The sequence below is a fragment of the Heterodontus francisci genome, chromosome 1, assembly GCF_036365525.1.
Source record: "Heterodontus francisci isolate sHetFra1 chromosome 1, sHetFra1.hap1, whole genome shotgun sequence".
NCBI classification, from domain to species: Eukaryota; Metazoa; Chordata; class Chondrichthyes; order Heterodontiformes; family Heterodontidae; genus Heterodontus; species Heterodontus francisci.
Window position 1 is genome coordinate 223,735,008 of NC_090371.1, and position 17,310 is coordinate 223,752,317.

Consider the following 17,310-nt stretch of genomic DNA (forward strand, 5'->3'; position numbering starts at 1 on the left):
TCTAGCCGCACGTTCAGCTGCACTATCTTCCTGGGCTGAACTTCTAATGGTCAGTGAGGGCAGGAAGTGGGGGGTGGGGCAGCGGCGCGGCGAGTGCCGAATGCTGGTCTGACCAGCGAGGAGGAGCAGCATCTGGCAAAGCAGAGGCAGCCCCTGGGCAGCTGGGGTGCAGCAGTGAAGAATGAGGGGCAGGAAGGCGCCAGAGTCTGCACTTAACACAATCTTCACCAGAACACTCGATTGTTCTGCCAACTCTCACTGCCTATATCCTGCGTTTCGCCATCATGAAAGGAAAACACACAAGCCAGTACAACAACTTTCCTAGTTCTTTTTGGCTTACCAGTTCACTATTATTTACATCATAAACACCCAAGTGACCCACAAAGTGACATTTCCGATGCAGTGGCCTCCACTGACGGCCACTCCTATGAGGTGCACCCCCTGTGGCTGAGGATGAAGTGGAGGCCGGCTGCTCGCTTGTTCCTGTCTGGACTGACATTCCTGTGTTGGTTGTTCTCATTGTGGAGGTGCCGGAGACAGCTCCACAGTCTGCAACTCCGGCAACGCTTCTCGGGCAGCCTCTGTCAGAGGACATAACTCCACAGATGCTTCATCCATTGGAGCAGCCATGGGGGAGGATAATGATGACAGAGCCCAGTGAGGAGTAGCTCCCTCATCACCACCTGTCATCTCCTCAGCCCTTTCATGGTGGCCTTGACTGCTGGAGGGGACCACCAGCTGGGGTGCAGCTGGCATCCACTCCATGCTTCTCTCTGCCCTTTGCACACTGACTAGTCAATGCTGCTGAGTCTGGCATGTATCCTGTGCACATCAGTGCACTGTTCCTGCATTCATTCTGAGTGATGCCGCACATGACACTCCAAGAAGTTTGGCTACTCTCTCAATGGAGGAGTTCATGTGCTCAAAGCACTGAGTCTTTGTGGTGCACATTGGATGAATGGACTCCTTCATTCTCATTCCATGACCTCTACTGCCTCAGGTAATTCTGATATGTGGGCACATATCTTATGCTGGATCTTTAGGTAAAGCCGCCTGTTTTGTGACTCCCAAGACACAGCATCTCCACCTTGCTGGGCAGGGCTGCCCCTCTCCTCCATCCTCTGAGGGGGACTGGCCACAGCTGACTCTGCCTCCCCCAAATCCTCCAGCTCTGAAGTGAAGTGTGCTTCACCCTGTGCCACCATTTCTAATAACGTGTGAGGACCCAACGAGGTGTGAGTGTCTGCGCTAGTGGAGGGTGTGCTGGTAAGATGTGATGGTGCAGGCGCTGAGGTGTTTTCTTCCTCTGATTCCTCAGGAACTTGTTCTCGGAGCGTGGACTCCTGACCCTCTGCAGATGGCCCTGTAGGAGACATGAGAGAAGATGGTGATGAGAGATTGGGACATTCAACAGATGCTTTTGCTGCTTAAAATAATGAGATGATAGCTTATGCATTGACAGCTTGTTACATGGAGTGGGCATTGCCATGCAGCCCCTGAATCTGGAGATGCTGAGATGTTTTCATTCTGTTTGCAGCTTCTCCACCTCCAGCGTCCCTATGGCTGGACACCCTGGCCTGCTGCTCAAAACAAGTCAGTACCTTGACCTGCAGCAGCCCACTTTCCAGGTGTGCCATCTTATTCTCCTGGGCGTTAACCCTTTTGGCCTGCAAGGTGAAGAATGATGCAGTTAGGACAATGCCTCCCTCCATAACATTCATGCCAGGGAAGTGCCAGGCAATGACCATCTCCAACAAGAGAGAATCTAACCATCTCCCCTTGACATTCAGTGACATTACCAAACATTCTGGGGGTTACCATTGACCAGAAACTGAACTGGACCAGCCGTGTAAATACCTTGGCTACAAGAGCAGGTCAGAGGCTAGGAATCCTGCGGCGAGTAACTCACCTCCTGACTCCCCAAAGCATGTCCGCCATCTACAAGGCACAAGTCAGGAGTGTGAGGGAATACTCTCCACTTGCCTGGATGGGTGCTGCTCCAACAACACTCAAGAAGCTCAACACCATCCAGAACAAAGCAGCCGCTTGATTGGCACCCCATCTACAAACATTCACTCCCTCCACCACTGATGCACAGTGGCAGCAGTGTGTACCATCTACAAGATGCACTACAGCAATGCACCAAGGCTCCTGAGAAGGCAGCTTCCAAACCCACAAACTCTACCACCTAGAAGGACAAGGGCAGCATATGCATGGGAACACCATCACCTGCAAGTTCCCCTCCAAGCCACACACCATCCTGACTTGGAACTATATGTCGTTCCTTCACCTTCGCTGAGTCAAATCCTGGAACTCCCTTCCTAACAGCACTGTAGGCGTACCTATCTCACAAGGACTGCAACGGTTCAAGAAGGCAGCTCACCACCTTCTCAAGAGCAATTAGAGATGGGCAATAAATGCTGCCTAGTCAGTGACGCCCACATCCTACGAACAAAAAAAAATCCACTTGCAGATTCTTATTTGCAGACGATATTGCAGTCTGCACTCTGGTCTTCTGACCAGCAGCACTAATGTTCTGGCCTATGCTATGGGTCAGCAAGGCGCTTGAGCCACATCCTTCTCCCATGGTGAGGAGAACTCTGTGCACCTTCAGGATGCCCCTCCTATTTGCAGTCTGGTGACTGCTGACTGGGAGACATACCATCTGGGCCTCTCTTGGCACTCATCCTGCCAGACCTATAAGGACATTGAAGCGTTTCCTGCACTGCACCCAGTTCCTCCTCATCACTCCTCTGCTGCTGACCTTTTGTGCCAAATCCTGCCATGCCCTTTTGATGAGTCTTGCGGGCCTTCAGTTGCTGCTGGCAGGGAAGAGAATGTTCCTGCGTGCAGTCACCACCTTCAGCAGCACCTCCTGCGAGTTGTCTGAAAAACGGGTTGGGGGGGAGCTGCCCAGGCACAGGGGCCCTCCCTGCCCACTGCCTTCTGTTCAAGTCATCCTTCCATTTTCCAAACAGCAGCCTCAGCAATGGCTGCCACTCACACTTTAAATCAGGCCTGCCGCTGACTTAGTCCCAGCTCCTTCCCTCATCCGCTGCCACTGATTGGGCAGCTCTGGGCCAATTAAGGTATCTGCAAACTAAAAGTGCCACACGTGTGTATCTGCGTTGGTGTGGGGTCAAGACCCGGAAGTCATTGCAATGTTGTGGTTCCGACCCAGCAATTAAAATGTTACCCCCATGCCTATAGTCACTAGCACATGACACTGGGAGTAATCCAGAGATTATCACCTTTGAGGTTCTGTTCTTTAATCCTCTTCCTAGCTCCTGAAACTCTGCTTGTAGGACCTCAATCCATTTCCTACCTATGCCATTGGTTCCCACATGGACCACGACTTCTGGCTGTTATCCTTCCCTTCGCAAAATGTCCTGCAGCCGTTCAGTGATATCATTTACTTCAGCACCCAGGGTAAACACACCATTAGGGACTCATGTCTGTGGTTGCAGAAATGCCTGTCTATCCCTATAAAAATTGCATTTTACACTTTCTTGCGCCCACCCACCATGCAGCTAAGTCTCGTAGTTGCCATGGGTTTGCTTCTAATTGCATTCCCCTAAGATGTCAACTCCCTCAGTGGTATACAACACTGAATATATGTTTGTGAGTACCACACACCCTGGAGGTTCCTGCACTGCCTGTCTGTTCCTCTTAGTTTGCCTGGTGGCACTTCTTGCATATGTGACTTTCCAGGATACAAGTGTTCCGGAGTTCCCACATAGCACATGTGTACTGTACACAACTTTTGTGCTGCCTGCTCATTTACAAGATTGTAGCGGGCAGCCAGCACTAGCAGCGCTGTTGAGTGGCTTCATGGGGTGCCAAATCATGAGAGGCTGGCATTAGCTAAAGCCAGCCTACACCTCTTTTGACTGGAGTAACTGCTGGAAGTCATTCCAAAAGTGTGTTTGAACTGGGAAGGACACAAGAATAGCACAATGTGGCAGAGAGCGTTCTCCAAGGTTCTCCACTGCAGCACTGGAGGCCTTGGTGCAGGAGAGGGACCAGGAAGCCATCCGGACAGACACTGCGAAGTGGGAGCAGATAGCCATTGTGGTCAATGCCAGCAGTGTAGCCCTGAGGACCTGGATGCAGTGCTGCAAGAAGTTCAATAACCTCACATGAGTGGTCAAGGTCAGTGAATGCATCTTCAAATGCCTTATCCCACCAACTGCACCACTAGCCTCACACAGTTCAATTCACTACACCTCTTTCATTCACCTAGCACCATTCTCTATCAACCATGACTCATACTTCACATTCATAGCTTCACTTCATCCTCACACATGTAGCACTACTGCAAGCCTCACACTCACATCTCATAGCTTGCACACATTCCCAGCTATTCAACCAAGGCAGGTACTTCACCCAAATAGATTCCACCACACTCACTAACATATCTTTGAGGACAAGGTGGCACACAACCAGAGGCAGCAAAGCTAACTGGCAGGGAAGAGGCACGCTGCATCTCCATACTCAGATGGAGACAGAGCTTGCCATCATTGCAGGAACATGATTGAGGCCATGACCAGAGGCAGGACTGAAACTGTTGAAGATAGCAGTTTGCACATACTGAATCCTCCTCCTTTCATCCCTCATCCCACCGTCCCTTCTGATTTATAAGTTGCAGATGGTCTAACCATGCACCTCTTGTTTTTACCCCTTCTACTCTCTGCAACCCTACACTTCTGCCTTTCTCCTTTCAGATACCCAAGAACTGCAACCTGGCCAGGCAGTGCTGCAGCAGTAAGAAGTGGAAGAGGAAGAAGAGACAGATGATAAAGAAACACATCACTCACTTTCACACTCGCAGCCAGCAGCTCAGATATTGGCATTGTGTGAGCTTTAAAGGGTAGCTTAGAGGCGAGATTTGCACGTGGTGAGACACTGGGCACAAGTGGCCTGCAGCTAGGGTAGGAGCAAGGGTAGTGCAGGTGTCAGCTCGCTGGAGGGTGAGGGCGCACACAAGTTCTGCTGCAAAGGAGTCAGTTAATGATTTTGATGGGGTTATGTACAGAAAAAGTCTGATCGGTATGCACACAGAAATGCTGGTGCAGTGACGGCATCAGATGACTCCAAAGCAGGTGCCATATTTAAAGCCCTGCCAGCTCTGCATTCACTGCTCCCTTAGAGTCACTGACAGCTTTCAGTGTGCTGCTGAAAATGGACCTAAGCTCAGTAATGGACCCCGCTGAAGGACACACAGGATGCCTGAAGCCAGACACAGGATGGCCCCAAGGTTCAGTGATGCCTCCCTGCAGATTCTCCTCCAGCCTGCAAGGGAAAGGCGGGAGGTTCTCTTCCCCAGCGATGGCAAGAAGAGGTCTTCCCACCTGACCAAGCAAGCCTGGGTGGAGATTGCAGAGGACGTCAGCAGCCGTGGGCTCACCCACCAGAACTGGGTCCAGTGTCGAAAGAGGATCAACGACCTCCCGCATTCGGCCAAGTTGAGTGCTTCATAATTCTCTCCTTTTTGGGGAGTGCATGTCACTACGCGGGAGGGTGCGCGACATGAGGAGGGCAACTCTACAAAGGCACGTTTAGTTTCACGAGGTTAGAGAAGGTATTAGCTGGAGCATTGAGGTCAAAAATGGCACAGCTAGAGTCAAATCAGTGTTATGCGCTGACTGACAGTAGGATCTGCTGCTCTGTATATTTCTGCCACACACTAATAACCTACCCAAAATGGCATCTGGCAAAAAGGCCTGCTACCCGACCCGAACCCGACGACATGTGTCAGGTTCGGGTCACGTCGGGCCCCTCTTCCGGGTCTGGCTTTCGGGCTCGGGTCAGGTCGGGTCAGGCTCGGGGCAAAATCGGAGGGACTCGGGCTGGGTCGGGCTTGGGTCCGCTGTGGTTCGGTCAGGTTCAGGTCTTTTTCCCGACCAGAGCAAGCCTTTAGTCTGGCATGGCCTGCACCTTAAATGTGTGCATGGCACGAACGCCATTTTGTACTCAAGACGGCACTCATTAGCTCTGAAAATGCGGACGCTATGCAATCAAATTTTTTGTTCATCGAATTACACAACACAGAAGCAAGCCCTTTGCCCATCATGCCTCTGCTAGGCCTTTGAAAGATCTATCCAATTAGTCCCTGCTCTTTTCCCATAGCCCTGCATTTTTTTTCCTTCAGGTATTTATCTAGTTCCCTTTTGAAAGCTACTTTTGATTTTTGCTTCCACTGCCATTTCAAGCAGTGCATTCCAGATCATCATAACTCAATGGGCTGGATTTTAAGAGCCCGCTGTTGCTCTCGGCAGCGAGCTCTTGCGGGCTGCATGCCTTGGAGCTGCCGCGATCTCCTGCATGGCGGCTCATTTAAATGGCCGGGGCGATCTGTCCCCCCCAGTCATGTGGAGAGGACGGGCTGTCCAATGCCAACAATGGTGTCAGCTGCCTGTGCACAGGCGTGGTGCCATTTTTAAAGGCATATTTAAATATAAATAAAAATATTTAAATTTATCAAATAAAATTCTAACGCCCCTTTCCCACCCCCAATAGCAATTACATTAACTATTTGCCCTTCTCCCACAAAACACTTACCTTTTAAATCTGACCTCCCTGTCATATGCCTTCTTGACTACCTTATCCACCTGTGTTGCACTTTCAGTGACCTGTGGACCTGCACGCCCAGATCTCTCTGCCTGTCAATACTCCTAAGGGTTCTGCCATTTACTGTATACTTCCCACCTGTATTAGACCTTTAATTAGATATTTAATTATCCCAGATCCTGACTTTAGTTTTGCTTCCCCTTGCTGAAGTCTGGAATGAGGCCAGAAGAGACAATGCCATTTATATGAGCTGGCTGTTGGTTGTTGCTCTTGTCCTCTTGTATTTCTCAAGTGAAGAATTGTTGGTTCAGATTCCAGGGTCGAGATTTGCTGTGTTTTAAATACCATAGATGGATTGCATTCTGTTTTTAGTTCATTACTGGGCCACTGTCACTTAGTTGCAAAAAGGGCACATAAAGAGGAATAAAACTGAAAAAGTGATGCAAGCTCATTCTTGTAAGCCAATCAGCAGTTGCTGTGATTTGCCAGGTTTTGAGATATTTCAATATTACCATATACAAGATGCACTGCAGCAACTCACCAAGTCTCCTTCGACAGCACCTTCCAAACCCACAACCTCTACCACCTAGAAGGACAAGGGCAGCAGATGCATGGGAACACGACCACCTGCAAGCTCTCCTCCAAGCCACACACCATCCTGACTTGGAAATATATCGTCGTTCCTTCACTGTCGCTAGATCAAAATCCTGGAACTCGCTTCCTAACAGCACTGTGGGTGTATCCACACTTGATGGACTCCAGCGGTTCAAGAAGCCAGCTCACCACAACCTTCTCAAGGGCAGTTAGGGATGGGAAACAAATATTGGCTTTGCCAGCGACGCCCACATCTGATGAATAAATTTTAAAAAGTGAAAACTGTTGCTTCCAACTCTGTATTTCAGATTAGGTTCCTCCTGCTGATTTCAAATTGATGGGAATCCAGCAGGAATAGGGAGAGAACATTTACAATCAGATTGGATAGTAGATTTCAAAATCAGCAGCAGAAGCCAGGACTAACACTGGGAGGGAAAGTTTTCATTTAAATATCACAGCAATCAAACAGCACAACGGTAGGTGAAACGCGCAGCTAATAGCAAAGCATTGGTTGAAATAAGTCAGAATAGAAAAATGTATTTGTGGCTGGTGATAATTTTGATAGGGTTTGTCCTTGTAATGTTGACTCCCAGCTTTTCAGAAGGTCATGGATTTTTGTAGGATTATCTTAGATGTGGGCTGCCTCATATGTGAGTATCTATGGTAGTGAACCACTAAATATTTGTTTCTCGTAACTAAGTAATTAGTAAATATTTAGCATAGCTAAACGTAAATCAAGCCTTTTAGAGGTAACAAATTACATTGTGACGAGAGTAAAATTCTTCCGTTTCAAGGCAATATTGTTTACATAGAACACGATATTTCTGACTCACTTTTTCTCATTTTGTTCATAATCTGCTCAATGTTAATCATTTGTATAGTATTTAAACATGTATGTGTTACTGAGGAATTATCCATTGTGTTTTTATTGAAGCAAATAAAGATGTATTGTCTGAATGCTACAACACATAAAGCATGTACCACGTAAAAGTAGATAATTTTCTGTTAAGCATTATTGTGAAAAATTTCTAACTCATTTCAGCCAATGCATTGCTATCAGCTCCTCGTGTCACCTACTTTTGTGCTTTTTGATTGCTGTGATTTTTTAAATGAAAACTTTCCCTCCCAATGTTAGTCCTGGCTTCTGCTGCTGATTTTGAAATCTGCTATCCAATCTGATTTTAAAATGGTGTCTACCATCAATTTGAAATCAGCAGGAGGAATTAGTTAAAGTCTCCAAATGGGTTAACAGAAAAATTATATAATTTTTTCTTATTCGTTCATGTGATGTGGTGTCACTGGTGAGGCATTTATTGCCCATCCCGAACTGCCTTCTGGAACCACTGCAGTCTACGTGGGGTGGGTACAGCCACAGTGCTGATAGGAAGGGAGTTCCAGGATTTTGACCCAGCGGCATTGAAGGAATGGTGATATAGTTCCAAGTCAGGATGGTGTGGGGCTTGGAGGGGAGCTTGCAGGTGGTGGTATTCCCTTGCATCTGCTGCCCTTGTCCTTCTAGGTGGTAGAGGTCATGATTTTGGAAGGTGCTGTTGCAGGAGCCTTGGTGAGTTCCTGCAGTGCATCTTGTAGATGGTACACACTGTTGTCACAGTGCATCGATGGTGGAGGGAGTGAATGTTTGTGGATGGGGTGCCAATCAAGCGGGCTGCTTTGTCCTGGATGGTGTTCAGCTTCTTGAGTGTTGTTGGAGCTGCACCCATCCAGGCAAGTGGAGAGTATTCCATCACAATCCTGACTTGTGCTTTGTAGATGGTGGACAGGCTTTGGGGAGTCAGGAGGTGAGTTACTTGCCGCAGGAATCCTAGCCTCTGACCTGCTCTTGTAGCCACAGTATTTATATGGCTACTTGAGTTCAGTTTCTGGTCAATGGTAACCCCCCTGAATAGTGATAGTGGGGGTTTCAGAGATGGTAATGCCATTGAATGGGAGATGGTTAGATTCTCTCTTGTTGGAGATGGTCATTGCCTGGCACTTGTGTGACACATATGTTACTTGCCAATTATCAGCCCAAGTCTGGATATTGTCCAGGTCTTGCTGCATTTCTACACTGACTGCTTCAGTCTTTGAGGAGTCACGAATGGTGCGAAACATTGTGCAATCATCAGCGAACATCCCCAATTCTGACCATATGCTTGAAGGAAGGTCATTGATGAAGCAGTTGAAGATGGTTGGGCCTAAGACACTACCCTGAGGAACTCCTGCAGTTATGTCCTAGGACTGAGATGATTGACCTCCAATAACCACAACCATCTTCCTTTGCGCTAGGTACGACTCCAACCAACAGAGAGTTTTCCCCCTAATTCCCATTAACTTCAATTTTGCTAGGGCTCCTTGATGCCATACTCAGTCAAATGCTACCTTGATGTCAAGGGCAGTCACTCTCACCTCACCTCTTGAGTTTAGCTATTTTGTCCATGTTTGGACCAAGGCTGTAATGAGGTCAGGAGCTGAGTGGCCCTGGCGGAACCCAAACTGAGCGCCACTGAGCAGGTTATTGCTACGCAAGTGCCGCTTGATAGAACTGTCGATGACACCATCCATCACTTTACTGATGATTGGGAGTAGACTGATAGGGTGGTAATTGGCCGGGTTGGACTTGTCCTGCTTTTTGTGTACAGGACATACCTGGGCAATTTTCCACACGATAGATGCCAGTGTTGTGGCTGTACTGGAACAGCTTGGCTAGGGGCTCGGCAGTTCTGGAGCACAGGTCTTCAGTATTATTGCTAGAATGTTGTCTGGACCCATAGCCTTTGCAGTACCCAGTGCCTTCAGTCATTTCTTGATATCGCGTGGAATGAATCGAATTAGCTGAAGACTGGCATCTGTGAAGCTGGGGACTTCAGGAGGAGGCCGAGATGGATCATCCACTCTGCAGTTCTGGCTGAAGATTGTTGCAAATGCTTCAGCCTTATCTTTTGCACTGATGTGCTGGACTCCCCCATCATTGAGGATGGGGATATTTGTGGAGCCACCTCCTCCAGTTAGTTGTTTCATTGTCCACCACCATTAATGTCTGGATGTGGCAGGACTGCAGAGCTTAGATCAGATCTGTTGATCATGGGGTCACTTAGCTCTGTCTATTGCATGCTGCTTACACTGTTTGGCATGCAAGTGGGATGTAGCTTAACCAGGTTGACACCTCATTTTGAGGTATGCCTGGTGCTGCTCCTGGCATGCACTCCTGCACTCTTCATTGAACCAGGTTTGGTCCCCCGGCTTGATGGTAATGTTAGAGTGGGGGATATGCCGAGCCGTGAGGTTACAGATTGTGGTTGAGTACAATTCTACTGCTGCTGATGGCCCACAGTGCCTCATGGTTGCCCAGTTTTGCATTGCTAGATCTGTTCGAAATCTATCCCATTTAGCTTGGTGGTAGTGCCACACAACACGAGGGAGGGTGTCCTCAATGTGAAGACGGGAATTTGTGGTGGTCACTCCTACCAATACTGTCATGGACAGGTGCTTCTGCAGCAGGCAGATTGGTGAGGACGAGGTCAAGTATTTTTTTCCCTCTTGTTGGTTCCCTCACCACCTGCCGCAGACCCAGTCTAGCAACTATATCATTTAGGATTCGGCCAGCTCGGTCAGTAATGTTGCTACAGAGCCACTCTTACTGATGGACATTGAAGTCCCACACCTCGAGTACATTCTGCGCCCTTGCCATCCTCAGTGCTTCCTCCAAGTGCTGTTCAACATGGAGGAGTACTGATTCATCAGCTGAGGAGGGGGGGGGGGTGGGGGGCAGTAGATGGTAATCAGTAGGAGGTTTCCTTGCCCATTTTTGACCTGATGCCATGAGACTTCATGGGGTCTGGAGTTGATGTTGATGACTCCCAGGGCAACTCCCTCCCGACTATACCACTGTGCCGCCACCTCTGCTGGGTCTGTCCTGCCAGTGGGACAGGACATATCCGGGGTTGGTGATGGCGGTGTCTGGGACATTGTTTGTCAGGTATGATTCCGTGACTATGACTATGTCAGGCTGCTGCTTGACTAGTCTGTGGAATAGCTCTCCCAACTTTGGCACAAGCCCCCAGATGTTAGTAAGGAGGACCTTGCAGGGTCGACAGGGTTGTGTTTGCCATTTTCATTTCCGGTGCCTAGGTCAATACCGGGTGGTCCGTCCAGTTTCATTTCTTATTGACTTCGCAGCGGTGAGATACAACTGAATGGCTTGGTAGGCCATTTCAGAGGGCATTTAAGAGTCAACCACTTTGCTGTGGGTCTGGAGTCATATGTAGGCCACACCAGGTATGGACAGCAGATTTCCTCCCCTAAAGGACATTAGTGAACCAGATGTGTTTTTACAACAATCGACAATGGTTTCATGGCCAACATTACACTAGCTGTTAATTCCAGATTTATTAATTGAATTCAAATTCCACCTTCTGCCATGGTGGGATTCAAACCCATTGCTGCAAATCCTTAGAACAGAAAATGCTAGAAATGCAAAGCAGGTCAACATCTGAAATATAGTTTTTTTGGTGAATCCTCCCATTAGAATTGATACAGTCTAGTCTCTTTAATGGGACTAATGGAAACAATTCAGGAGATTCCCAAGGAAACAGAGAGGGAATGTAAGAAAAATGGAGATCAAGAGGTCAGGTCTAACGTTTATCACAAAAGGACAGATAACATGCTTAATATCTTATAACTGTGATTTTGGGGAAATGGTCAAGGCTTTGATGAGGGATAAATATATGGGATCATCTGGAAAGTCAGGGTCTAGAGTGAAGGTTCATCTGGGGAGTGCAGCCAGAGCCAAGTCCATGGCACTACCGGTGGCTCAGTGGTACTGGGGGGTATAAATGTCTTAGATGAAGGAATAGAGAGCTATAACAGAGACCTGGCTCAAAGAGGGGCAGGACTGGGTGTTAAATATTCCTAAATACAAGGTGTTCATGAAAGATAAGAAAGGGAAAAAAGGGGGAGGGGTGGCACTATTGATTAAGGAGAGCATTGCAGTGCTGGAGAAAGAGGATGTCCTAGAGGGGTCGAGGACAGAATCTACCTGGCTATAGCTAAAGAACAAAAAAGGTGCAGTTACGTTGCTCAGTGTTGTCTATAGGCCACCAAATAGTGGGAAGGATGTAGAGGAACAATTTGCAAGGAAATTGCAGAGGTGCAAAAATTATAGGGTAGTTATAATGGGAGACTTTAATTATCCAAATATAGACTGGGATAGTAGTAGTGTAAAGGGCAGTGATGGGCAAGAGTTCCTAGAATGTGTTCAGGAAAATTTTCTACAGCAGTATGTTTTCAGTCCAATGAGAAAGGAAGCACTGCTAGAACTGGTTCTTGGGAATGAGGTAGGCCAAGTGGATCAAGTTTCAGTAGCAGAACATTTAGGGGACAGTTATCATTCTATTATAAGGTTTAGGCTGACTGTGGAAAAGGACAAAGAACAATCCAGCGTAAGAATAATTAACTGGGGGAAAGCCAACTCCAATGGGACGAATAAATTGGAGCCAAAGATTGGCAGGAAAAACAGTAGCTGAACAATGGGCTTCCTTCAAAGAAGAGATATTTTGGGCACAGTCAAGGTATATTCCCTCAAAAGGGAAAGGTAAGGGCAAACAAAGCCAGAGTTCCCTAGATGACAAAAGAGATAGAAATTAGGATAAAGAAGAAAAAGTGTGCTTATGACATGGCAGGTAGAAAATACTTTTGAGAACCAGGCTGAATATAGCAGAGGGGAAGTGAAAAAGCAAATAAGAGAAACAAAGAGAGAGTATGAAAAGAGACTGCCAGCTAACAAAAGGGAATCCCAAAGTCTTCTATAGACATGTAAATAGTAAAAGGGTGGTAAAAGGAGGAATGGAGCCAATTACGGACCAAAAAGAGGATTTACACATGGAGGCAGAGGGCATAGATGAGATATTAAATGAATACTTTGCATTTGTCTTTACCAAGGAAGAAGATGCAATGGTGAAAGAGGAGGTAATTCAGACACAAAATGTTTACAATTGAAAAGGAGGAGGTATTGGATCGGCTGGCTGGCCTTCATAGCGAGAGAATTCGAGTACAGGAGCAAGGATTTCATGCTGCAATTGTACAAGGCCTTGGTGAGACCACATCTGGAGTATTGTGTGCAGTTTTGGTCTCATTATCTGAGGAAGGATGTTCTTGCTATGGAGGGAGTGCAGCGAAGGTTCACCAGACTGATTCCTGGGATGGCAGGACTGACGCACGAAGAGAGATTGGGTTGATGAGGCTTGTATTTACTAGAGTTTAGAAGAATGAGGGGGATCTCATAGAAACCTACAAAAAAATTTTTTTTAGGTTTATATTTAGAGATACAGCACTGAAACAGGCCCTTCGGCCCACCGAGTCTGTGCCAACCATTAACCACCCATTTATACTAATCCTACATTAATCCCATATTCCTGCCACATCTTCACCTGTCCCTATATTCCCCTACCACCTACCTATACTAGGGGCAATTTATAATGGCCAATTTACCTATCAACCTGCAAGTCTTTGGCTTGTGGGAGGAAACCCACGCAGACACAGGGAGAACTTGCAAACTCCACACAGGCAGTACCCAGAATTGAACCCGGGTCGCTGGAGCTGTGAGGCTGCGGTGCTAACCACTGCGCCGCCCTAATTCTAACAGGACTGGACAGACTAGATGCAGGAAAGATGTTCCTGATGGCGGGGGAGTCTAGGACCAGGGATCACAGTCTAAGGATAAGGGGTAAGCCATTTAGGACTGATGAGAGATTTCTTCACCCAGAGAGTGGTGAACCTGTGGAATTCTCGACCACGGAAAGCAGTTGAGGCCACATCATTAAATATATTCAAGAAAGAGTTAGATATAGATCGTATTGAATGGTGGAGCAGGCTCGAAGGGCTGAATGGCCTACTCCTGCTGCTATTTTTCTATTTTTCTATGTTTCTATGTTCTAAAGTGGCTAAGGCACCAGGACTGGATGAGATGCATCCAAGGATTCCGAGGGAAGTGAGAAGTGAAATTGCAGAGGCATTGGCCATAATTTTTCATTCTTTCTTACTCGGGGATGGTGCCAGATGACTGGAGAATTGAAAACATTACACTGTTGTTTAAAAAAGGGTGTAAGCAACTACAGGCCAGTCAGTTTCACTTCGGTGGTGGGGAAGCTTCCAGAAAGAATAATTCGGGACAAAATTAATAGTCACATGGACAAATTAACTAAAGAAAGCCAGCATGGATTTCTTAAGTGAAAATCATGTTTAACTAACTTGCTGGAGTTTTTTAAAGAGGCAACAGAGAGGGTTGATGAGGGCAGTGCAGTTGATGTGGTGTAAAAGGCATTTGATACAGTGCCACACAACAGACTTGTGAGCAAAGTTATAGCTCGTGGAATAAAAGGGACAGTAGCAGCATTGGTACAGAATTGGCTGAGTGACAGGAAACAAAGACTAGTGGTTAATGGATGTTTTTCGGGCTGGAGTAAGGTTTGTAGTGGCGTTCCCCAGGGGTCAGTGTTGGGACCCGTGCTTTTCCTAAGATAATTTAATGACCTAGACCTTGGTGTACAGGGCACAATTTCAAAGTTTACGGATGATACGAAACTTGGAAACATTGTGAACTGTGAGGAGGATAGTGTAGAACTTCAAAAGGACATATACAAGTTGGTGGAATGGGCAGACAGGTGGCAAATGAAGTTCAATGTGTAGAAATGTGAAGTGATTCATTTTAGTAGACAATGTAAAATAAAGGGTACAATTTTAAAGGGGGCGCAGGATCAGAGGGACCTGAGTGTATATGTGCATAAGTCATTGAAGGTTGCAAGAGCGGTTAATAAAACATACAGTATCCTGGGCTTTATTAATAGGGGCATCGGGTACAAAAGCAAGGAGGTTATGTTGAACTTGTATAAGACTCTAGTTTGGCCTCAGCTGGAGTATTACTTCCAGTTCTGGGTGCTACACTTCAGGAAGGATGTGAAGGCATGAGGAACTTCAGTTATGAAGATAGATTGGAGATTTAGGACTGTTTTCCTTGGAGAAAAGAATGCTGAGATGAAATTTGATACAGGTATTCAAAATCATGAGGGGTCTGGGCAGAGTAGATAGGGAGAAACTGTTTCCACTCATGAAAGGATTGAGAATGAGAGGGCACAGATTTAAAGTCATTGGTAAAAGAAGCAAAAGCAACATGAGGAAAAACTTTATCAAGCAGCGTGTGGTTAAGGTCTGAAATGCACTGCCTGAGACTGTGGTGGAGGCAGGTTCAATTGAAGCATTCAAAAGGAAATTAGACTGTTACCCGGAAAGGAAGAATATGCAAGGTTACAGGGAGAAGGTGGGGGAATGGTGCTAAATGAATTGCTCATTTGGAGACACTATGGGCCGAATGGCCTCCTTTGGCTCTGTAACAATTCTGTGACTCTGATTTAAAGACATTCAATGGTGTTTTCAGAAGAGGCAAGTTGTGTTGACAGATTGGCTATAGATTTGGCAAATAAGGAAAAGGCAGTGGAAGTTATCTGCCCAAATTTCAGGAAGGCATTTGACAATGTCGCTAGACTAATTTACAAGACTCTAAGGTAAATTATCAGTTTGGGATTGATGTATGACTGAAAGGTAGACAGCAAAGGGTGGTGGTATGTGGGAGGGTTCAGACTGGAAACTAGTTGTCAGTTAAAAATCCTACAGAGGCTATTGTTGGACCTACTGATTGGAATTAATAAGCGTGCAAGATATCTAAGCTTCAAGATGACTCCAGAGGTTTGCATTGACTTTGTTTGGAGCATTGCAGCAAGTCAAGAATGAAACGATCTGAATGGAGGGGTGGAGGCTAGGATCATGCTAATGGACAGAACAGAGGAATCACCTAAAACCAGGGGTATTGAGAGCTATTTATTAAAACACTTAGGTTTAAGGAAAATCAGCAGGGATTTGTTTAAGGAAGGTCATGCCTGACGAGCTTGATTGAACTTTCTGAGGAGGTAACAAGGAGTGTCGATAAGGGTAGCACGTTTGATGTAGTCTACATGGATTTTAGCAAGGCTTTTGACAAGGTCCCACATGACAGACTGATCAGAAAATTGAAAGCATATGGGATCCAAGGGAACGTCGCAACTTGGATTCAAAATTGTCTCATTGGCAGGAAGCAAGGGGTAATGGTCGATGGGTGTTTTTGTTACTGGAAGACACATTAGACCAAATGACGACCTCCTGTGCCATAAATATTTCTATATTTCTATATTTTCCTCTTCAAATTTTAGCAATAAGTGGATAAATATAAATAAGGAACACTTTATACCGATGTCTATTTTTTCACTCAAATTAGTCAGGAAGAAAATATATATGTAATTAAAATTCTTGTGTCCCTGTCACATGCTATATCTGTGGATGCAAATTGGCCCCAATATTAATGGAAAGGTGTGGAGGGCGCGTGGTAGCACGCGCAAAACTCGACAGGGCGTGCTACCTGCCAATCTGGCCCACAAAAAAACTGAAAAATACATTTAACATTTACTTGCTGGACCTCTCCTGGTTCAAGATCTGGCTGTGGCCAGATTTTGTCTGACGGGAAAGATGACGCTGTCACCCCCGCTCAGGCATCAGCGTGATCCCAATCTGCATATTTAAAACAGGATCCCTTTTCCTATGCACAAAAGAGCATATTAATATGGGTACATGGTGGGAATGTGGGATTAAGTGGCTCCCATTATTTGAACTGCCCCCCATCCATCCTCCGACCTGTTCAAGTGGAGGCAGTTAAAATTGGGGCCATTAAATCGTTGTGTTGCAGGAATGTTTTTTAAAATTCTTTTCATATGACTCGAAAAGGCAATTTCAGCATATTGATTTCCTGAAAAATAGATCATAGGAGCAGGAGTAGAGCATTCAACCCCTCACACCTCAGTTCCATAGCCCTTAATACCCTTACTGAACAAACGTCCAGCAATTTCAGTGATAAAATTTCCGTTTGTCTCAGCAGCTTTATGGGGAGAGAGATTTCCAAATTTCCACCACCCTTTGTGTGAAAAAGTGCTTCCTAACATTAACTCTTCATGGCCTAGCTCTAATTTTAAAGTTATGTCACTTTGTTGTGGACTCTCCCACCGGAAGAACTGATTTATTTCTGTACACCTAATTAAAATTCCTTCAATTATCTTAAACACCTCAATT

At 46.4% G+C, this 17,310-nt stretch overlaps 2 protein-coding genes across 16 annotated transcripts in view; one reads left to right on the forward strand and one right to left on the reverse strand.

Annotated features, from left to right (window-relative positions):
- The window catches only part of idua (alpha-L-iduronidase), a 361,720-nt gene that overhangs the window by 62,009 nt on the left and 282,401 nt on the right, over positions 1–17,310 (forward strand). The gene's annotated exons all lie outside the window — the stretch shown is intronic.
- The window catches only part of LOC137374992 (sulfate transporter-like), a 282,625-nt gene that overhangs the window by 48,029 nt on the left and 217,286 nt on the right, over positions 1–17,310 (reverse strand). Inside the window, exon 4 of one of the 15 annotated variants that reach the window (XM_068041660.1) lies at positions 7,112–7,418. The exons of the other annotated variants lie outside the window; for them this stretch is intronic. The gene's annotated coding sequence lies outside the window, so the exon portion shown is untranslated. The remainder of the gene's footprint in view (positions 1–7,111; positions 7,419–17,310) is intronic. 15 annotated transcript variants of the gene reach the window in all.